The sequence below is a fragment of the Rhynchophorus ferrugineus genome, unplaced genomic scaffold (genome assembly GCF_030347505.1).
Source record: "Rhynchophorus ferrugineus isolate W39M unplaced genomic scaffold, kcgeb_rfMv2 rfM578, whole genome shotgun sequence".
NCBI lineage: Eukaryota > Metazoa > Arthropoda > Insecta > Coleoptera > Curculionidae > Rhynchophorus > Rhynchophorus ferrugineus.
The window spans coordinates 23,102-30,000 of NW_027473155.1; the positions used below are offsets into that span (position 1 = coordinate 23,102).

Below are 6,899 nucleotides of genomic sequence, written 5' to 3' on the forward strand. Positions count from 1 at the left end.
TAAAGTATTTCTGGAGTGACTTCGAAAATATGTGTATTCATTTTTATTACGTTTATGACTATATGATAATTAATTTATTTTTCCTAACTGTGGCTAATTGTGGATTGTGGCTAATTTCTACACGATAAGTATTAATCACGGGAACGTCTCGAAATGAACAAATAGGAACTGTAATTAATCAAGAATTTAGAATGGAACTATCGTCCTAATATAATGAGGATCGTCAAAGAGAAGATACTTTTTTTTTCGTTTACTAGGTTGACCTTGCTTGGGGACAGTGGAACTCAGTGGAAAATCGCTGATGGTGGGTGAGGAGGATAGGCCTGTGGTCAGAATCGATATCTTGGAGTACTTGCAGGTCAGAGGCTTGATTCGAATTTTGATAGATAAAAAAGTCAATTATTGTCGGTCGATTGGAGGAGTAGTGAGTTGGTTCGCTTGGAGCAATAAGCCCAAGTTCCAACTCATCTATTATCCCGGCCGATAGTAATTCTTCCAATAGCTGTGTGGTTGATGGCGTTGAAAATGGCCTGAAAATCTCCTTGGTCATCTGAATATGTTCCGAAGAGTATTTCGCCAATGGAGATCGGGTTCGTGTTCTAGTGGAATCCAGACCAGCCAGACGACTGTTATCTTGAGTTCCCCGTACATGAGTGGGGGGAGGAATTGGTCTTTTGGGTTTGGTTGTTTTTGGAGTAGGTCGGCACTTGCATCCCGAGTAATTTGCGGTGTATGGTTCTCAACAGTTGGTGCATTTCGGCGGGGAATTTCTGTCTTTGGGACTTGACGTAGGCCGGAGTGGCTTTACAGTTGGCCGATGAATGACCGTAGAATTGGCAGTTAAAACGTTGAACGCGCCTGCCGTTGCCGCGCTGGGCTTGGACTTTTACCACCTGATTCATTAGGCGGTCGACCGCGAAGATACGGCGTTCCTCTCGAGGAACCGACCAACATGGATTGGATTGAAACCGAGCTTCATGAGCGCGGTTCGGACTTCGAGTTACCATTACGTCGAGAGAGAAATATAATATATTAGCTGACCCCGCAGACACTCCGTACCCTGTACTCAATGGATAAATAAAGGATTCATTCTATCAAATTCTTCGTTCAAATCACTTTCGAATCATCCTTAGGAACATTCTGATATCGGAAAACCTTATCCGTAGTCGATAAACGATATCTAACGGATGAATTATAGAAAATGGCCAATAAGCGGCAAATATCCGATCGTAAGGGTGCACCATCGTTTCGGCGAATCATTCTTTTGGAATCTTACGTTCTACAAGCAAAACATTTATTCATAGGTATATACCGATAATAACGAACGGGCCGACGTAACAACCTAAAATGTCCTGAAATACGTGAGAACAGTTTTACTCCGATCGCCGTATCGATATGTGACAGTATCCATCCTATGAAGGATCTTTACATTCTACTAGCATAATTTTATGGATCGGAATTTTCCGACTTTTAAAGAACGTGATCGGCAGTCTAGAAACGGCCTGAGGACGTATTAACACGAGAGGTTAAAATTATTGCTTTAGAAGTTCACGTTGTCTAAAGCTAAAGTTTATTCATCGGAACATTCCGATAATAACGAGAACGGGCAGACGTAAAAACGAAAAATTTGCGCAACGTCCGTATAAACGATCTGTTCTAAAACACCCATACATTTCCGATAGCTGGCGAGAGACCCGCGCTTAAATCGTGTGCGCTTCTACGTGGGGCGATACGAGAGACGGATACGACGGGTCGGGTCGACCGGCGCTGTGACACTTTTACCGAGTGGCTTTTGATCAGCGAAGGTGGTATTACATATTATATGTTAATATATAAGATCCGAACCGTATTTTTTTATTTATCTAAATAAAAAGCGTATTTCGTCGTGTTATTATATATTCGTAACGCTCTCGCGATTTTGTATCGTCGTTTCGTTGTTCTTCCTGGTCGGTTTTTTTCGATATATCGGGAAGCGTACGACGACGACGACGGTATCACTGCGAGATCGCGAATTCGGCGGGAACATTCGGCTTCGTTAGAAGAAGATGATCCACGATTCATATGCGATTGGAATTATTATTTTTATGGACGTATCGGTTTTTCATCGGAACGTTCATAAAACAGCAACACATTTTGCGATAGCTCTCTGCTCTCCGAGCGAGAATAAAATAAAAAATCACGAAACGTTTCTCGTACGAGGTTTCCTTGTCGCTTTATATATTTCTATCTAGCGAAGGGTTCGGAGAGAATGTTTTTCGAGGTCTTATAAACGCCGAACGATATTTTGCGGCATCCAATTTTCGACGTAGTCGACGATCGTCGTCGATAATCGAGATAATTGGGTGCCTAGTCGATCGGTTGTGTATAAAAAAAACAAAAGATGTGTCTAAGATGATGATATCGTTTTGTTTTATTAGACAACTAATATTAAAATGTAAGAGCGTGGCGCCTCGGACCGGTTTTTCCGTCGTCTAGGCGCGCTATCATGCACCTCCTTTTTATTAGTCGTCGATATATATTATATATCGTCGTCTTACGCACACGTTTCTTTATAAGTCAAACTTATAAAATAAACTGTGTCTGTATTTGTTTTATCTGCTTCGTGTCGATAAAATAATAAGAACAGTTCCCTGGTTGATCCTGCCAGTAGTCATATGCTTGTCTCAAAGATTAAGCCATGCATGTCTCAGTACATACCGAATTAAGGTGAAACCGCGAAAGGCTCATTAAATCAGTTATGGTTCCTTAGATCGTACCCACAATTACTTGGATAACTGTGGTAATTCTAGAGCTAATACATGCAAACAGAGCTCCGACCAGAGATGGAAGGAGTGCTTTTATTAGATCAAAACCAATCGGTTTCGGGTTCGCGCTCGTCATCGTACAACTTGGTGACTCTGAATAACTTTAAGCTGATCGCACGGTCTCGCACCGGCGACACATCTTTCAAATGTCTGCCTTATCAACTGTCGATGGTAGGTTCTGCGCCTACCATGGTCGTAACGGGTAACGGGGAATCAGGGTTCGATTCCGGAGAGGGAGCCTGAGAAACGGCTACCACATCCAAGGAAGGCAGCAGGCGCGCAAATTACCCACTCCCGGCACGGGGAGGTAGTGACGAAAAATAACGATACGGGACTCATCCGAGGCCCCGTAATCGGAATGAGTACACTCTAAACCCTTTAACGAGGATCAATTGGAGGGCCAGTCTGGTGCCAGCAGCCGCGGTAATTCCAGCTCCAATAGCGTATATTAAAGTTGTTGCGGTTAAAAAGCTCGTAGTCGAATTTGTGTCTCGCGCCGCCGGTTCATCGTTCGCGGTGTTAACTGGCGTGTTTTTCGCGAGACGTCCTGCCGGTGGGCTTAGTCGTGTCGCGTCGCCGTCGCGCGTGCGTTTCGGCGTGCGTGTTGTGCGCGTCGTGGTTACGACGGCCCAACTCAATCCTGCCGCGGTGCTCTTTACTGAGTGTCGAGGTGGGCCGGCACGTTTACTTTGAACAAATTAGAGTGCTCAAAGCAGGCTAAAATTTCGCCTGAATACTGTATGCATGGAATAATGGAATAGGACCTCGGTTCTATTTTGTTGGTTTTCGGAACCCCGAGGTAATGATTAATAGGAACGGATGGGGGCATTCGTATTGCGACGTTAGAGGTGAAATTCTTGGATCGTCGCAAGACGAACAGAAGCGAAAGCATTTGCCAAAAACGCTTTCATTGATCAAGAACGAAAGTTAGAGGTTCGAAGGCGATCAGATACCGCCCTAGTTCTAACCTTAAACGATGCCAGCTAGCGATCCGTCGACGTTCCCTAATATGACTCGACGGGCAGCTTCCGGGAAACCAAAGCTTTTGGGTTCCGGGGGAAGTATGGTTGCAAAGCTGAAACTTAAAGGAATTGACGGAAGGGCACCACCAGGAGTGGAGCCTGCGGCTTAATTTGACTCAACACGGGAAACCTCACCAGGCCCGGACACCGGAAGGATTGACAGATTGAGAGCTCTTTCTTGATTCGGTGGGTGGTGGTGCATGGCCGTTCTTAGTTGGTGGAGCGATTTGTCTGGTTAATTCCGATAACGAACGAGACTCTAGCCTGCTAACTAGGCGCTTTTTGACATCCTAAAGGCCCGCCGGCCGCGTTGCTTTCGGGTTTCGCGGTTCGTGCGCGGTTTTTACTGTCGGCGTACAAACTATTCTTCTTAGAGGGACAGGCGGCTTCTAGCCGCACGAGATTGAGCAATAACAGGTCTGTGATGCCCTTAGATGTTCTGGGCCGCACGCGCGCTACACTGAAGGAATCAGCGTGTCTTCCCTGGCCGAGCGGCCCGGGTAACCCGCTGAACCTCCTTCGTGCTAGGGATTGGGGCTTGCAATTGTTCCCCATGAACGAGGAATTCCCAGTAAGCGCGAGTCATAAGCTCGCGTTGATTACGTCCCTGCCCTTTGTACACACCGCCCGTCGCTACTACCGATTGAATGATTTAGTGAGGTCTTCGGATCGACACGCGATGGCGTTTCGGCGTCGTCGATGTGTAGGAAAAGATGACCAAACTTGATCATTTAGAGGAAGTAAAAGTCGTAACAAGGTTTCCGTAGGTGAACCTGCGGAAGGATCATTACAGTGTGTTGTTATGCCTATATATATATAATAGGTAAACGTACAAGTCTGTAAAAATCATTGTCGAACGTTAAAGAGCCATCTACGAAGTTCGGAAGTTCCGATCGAATTTCGACGTCGTCAACGTAGCTGTTTTCGGGTACCTATAATATATGGTTTTAAAAGATGTACGCCCGAAAGCGGAGATATATACGATGAAGATGTTGTTATATAGGACGACGAGTAATAATCGTCGGCCTACGACGGATTTCGTTATAAATGGACAAATCGAGCGCAAAATAAAACGATTTTGCCAATTATATTTCTAATCGACGTTTCGATCCTCATATCGACGAACATATACGATGATCGGTAATGTGATTAGTTTACGAAAATCTTATCACCCTTCGTTTGTTTCATTCCAAAAGGGTGAGATTTAGTTTACGAAAATATTGCCAAACTATGATCAGCGTATGCTCTTTTGTTGTCGTACGAGGTGAGACGACGAAAATTTACAACGAACGTCACCATTTCGAGTAGTCTGTCTCCGCTCCTCTCGTTGTGTGTAGTGGAGAAGACGAAAATAAACCGTAAGAGCGTTTTAAAGTCGACGGCGGCTGCGAAAGGGGCGCAAGCGCTGTCTATGACGTGAGCGCGCGTCGTCGTCGTCGTCGTCGTCTTATAATAGAAACGTTTCGATATGCGTTTAAAACCTAACTTAAAAAAAGATTACCCTAAACGGTGGATCACTTGGCTCGTGGGTCGATGAAGAACGCAGCTAATTGCGCGTCAACTTGTGAACTGCAGGACACATGAACATCGACATTTCGAACGCACATTGCGGTCCTGGGATCTCATACCCGGACCACTCCTGGCTGAGGGTCGTATCTCATTTCAAGACTGCTCGGATTTTCTTTGATCTTCGCGATCGACGAGAAATGTCTGAGCGTGCTGAGCGTATAAGCGCGATTCGATCGCGACGTTCTAAAACGTGACAGCGGACCCGTACGTGTGACCTAACTCTCTCGTACGGGTCGTACGAATATGAAAGGGATGAGACGTGTTTAAAACGGTCGTTCGCACGTTTTTGTGATAAACGTAGCGCGCACCATTAATACGATCGTCGTATCCGATAAAATTAGTTTTTAATCGACGTCGGATCGTAGGTGCGTTGTCTCTCGAATACGAGGGAGAAAACACCGTTTTTCGACGGCGCGTCTTTTCCATTCTAAACTTTTATATTTCGTATTGGCTCCTAATCTTCATTATTATGATGATTACGAGCGCCACGCATATTAAACTAGCGACCTCAGAGCAGGTGAGACTACCCGCTGAATTTAAGCATATTACTAAGCGGAGGAAAAGAAACTAACTAGGATTCCCTTAGTAGCTGCGAGCGAACAGGGATTAGCCCAGCACCGAATCCCGCGACCGACATCGGGCGCCGGGAAATGTGGTGTTCGGGAGGGTCCATTATCTCGACGTTACGTCGCGCGTCCAAGTCCATCTTGAACGGGGCAACAGCCCATAGAGGGTGCCAGGCCCGTAGCGACCGTGACTGACGGCGAGAGGATCTCTCCTTAGAGTCGGGTTGCTTGAGAGTGCAGCCCTAAGCGGGTGGTAAACTCCATCTAAGGCTAAATATAACCACGAGACCGATAGCGAACAAGTACCGTGAGGGAAAGTTGAAAAGCACTTTGAAGAGAGAGTTCAAGAGTACGTGAAACCGTTTAGGGGTAAACCTGAGAAACCCGAAAGGTCGAAGGGAGAAATTCATTCGCGGCTCGTAGTAGGCGGCGTGCGATCGCGTGACACGTGACGTTTCGGCGTTGCGCGCGCCTTTCGTACGTCGATCCGGCGACGAACGCGTGCACTTTTCTCCTTGTAGGACGTCGCGATCCGTTGGGCGTCGGCTTAAGGCTCGAGGTGGAGACCGTAGACTGCGGTTCGCGCCGTTTTCGTTTACGGACCCTCGTGTTCGCGGTCGACTCGCTCGACGGTATACCGAATGGTTTAAGGCCGCTACTCGTTAGCGTTCGGCTCGTCGCAAGCGCGTCAGATGCACGTCGGTAATCGGACCCGGTGCCGTTTCCGACCTCTGATGACTGTTGGCGACGAGGTTCTCGAACAGACCTAGACCGATCGGCGACGCTATAGCTTTGGGTACTTTCAGGACCCGTCTTGAAACACGGACCAAGGAGTCTAGCATGTGCGCGAGTCATTGGGAATCACTAAACCTAAAGGCGTAATGAAAGTGAAAGTTCGTCTCGCACGAACTCAGGGAAGATGGGCGGTTTACCCTTAA

At 46.6% G+C, this 6,899-nt stretch overlaps 3 non-coding genes across 3 annotated transcripts in view; all 3 read left to right on the forward strand.

The window, feature by feature from the left end:
• The first annotated feature begins 2,627 nt into the window (after positions 1 to 2,627).
• Positions 2,628 to 4,616, forward strand: LOC143206186 (small subunit ribosomal RNA). The gene has a single exon (XR_013008183.1). It is a non-coding gene; the product is annotated as a small subunit ribosomal RNA (ribosomal RNA).
• Positions 4,617 to 5,324: 708 nt separating this feature from the next.
• Positions 5,325 to 5,479, forward strand: LOC143206185 (5.8S ribosomal RNA). The gene has a single exon (XR_013008182.1). It is a non-coding gene; the product is annotated as a 5.8S ribosomal RNA (ribosomal RNA).
• A 419-nt stretch (positions 5,480 to 5,898) lies between these two features.
• LOC143206187 (large subunit ribosomal RNA) overlaps positions 5,899 to 6,899 on the forward strand; it is a 4,098-nt gene continuing 3,097 nt past the window's right edge. The window contains exon 1 of the ribosomal RNA XR_013008184.1: positions 5,899 to 6,899. This exon is cut by the window's right edge and continues 3,097 nt beyond it. This is a non-coding gene — a ribosomal RNA (large subunit ribosomal RNA).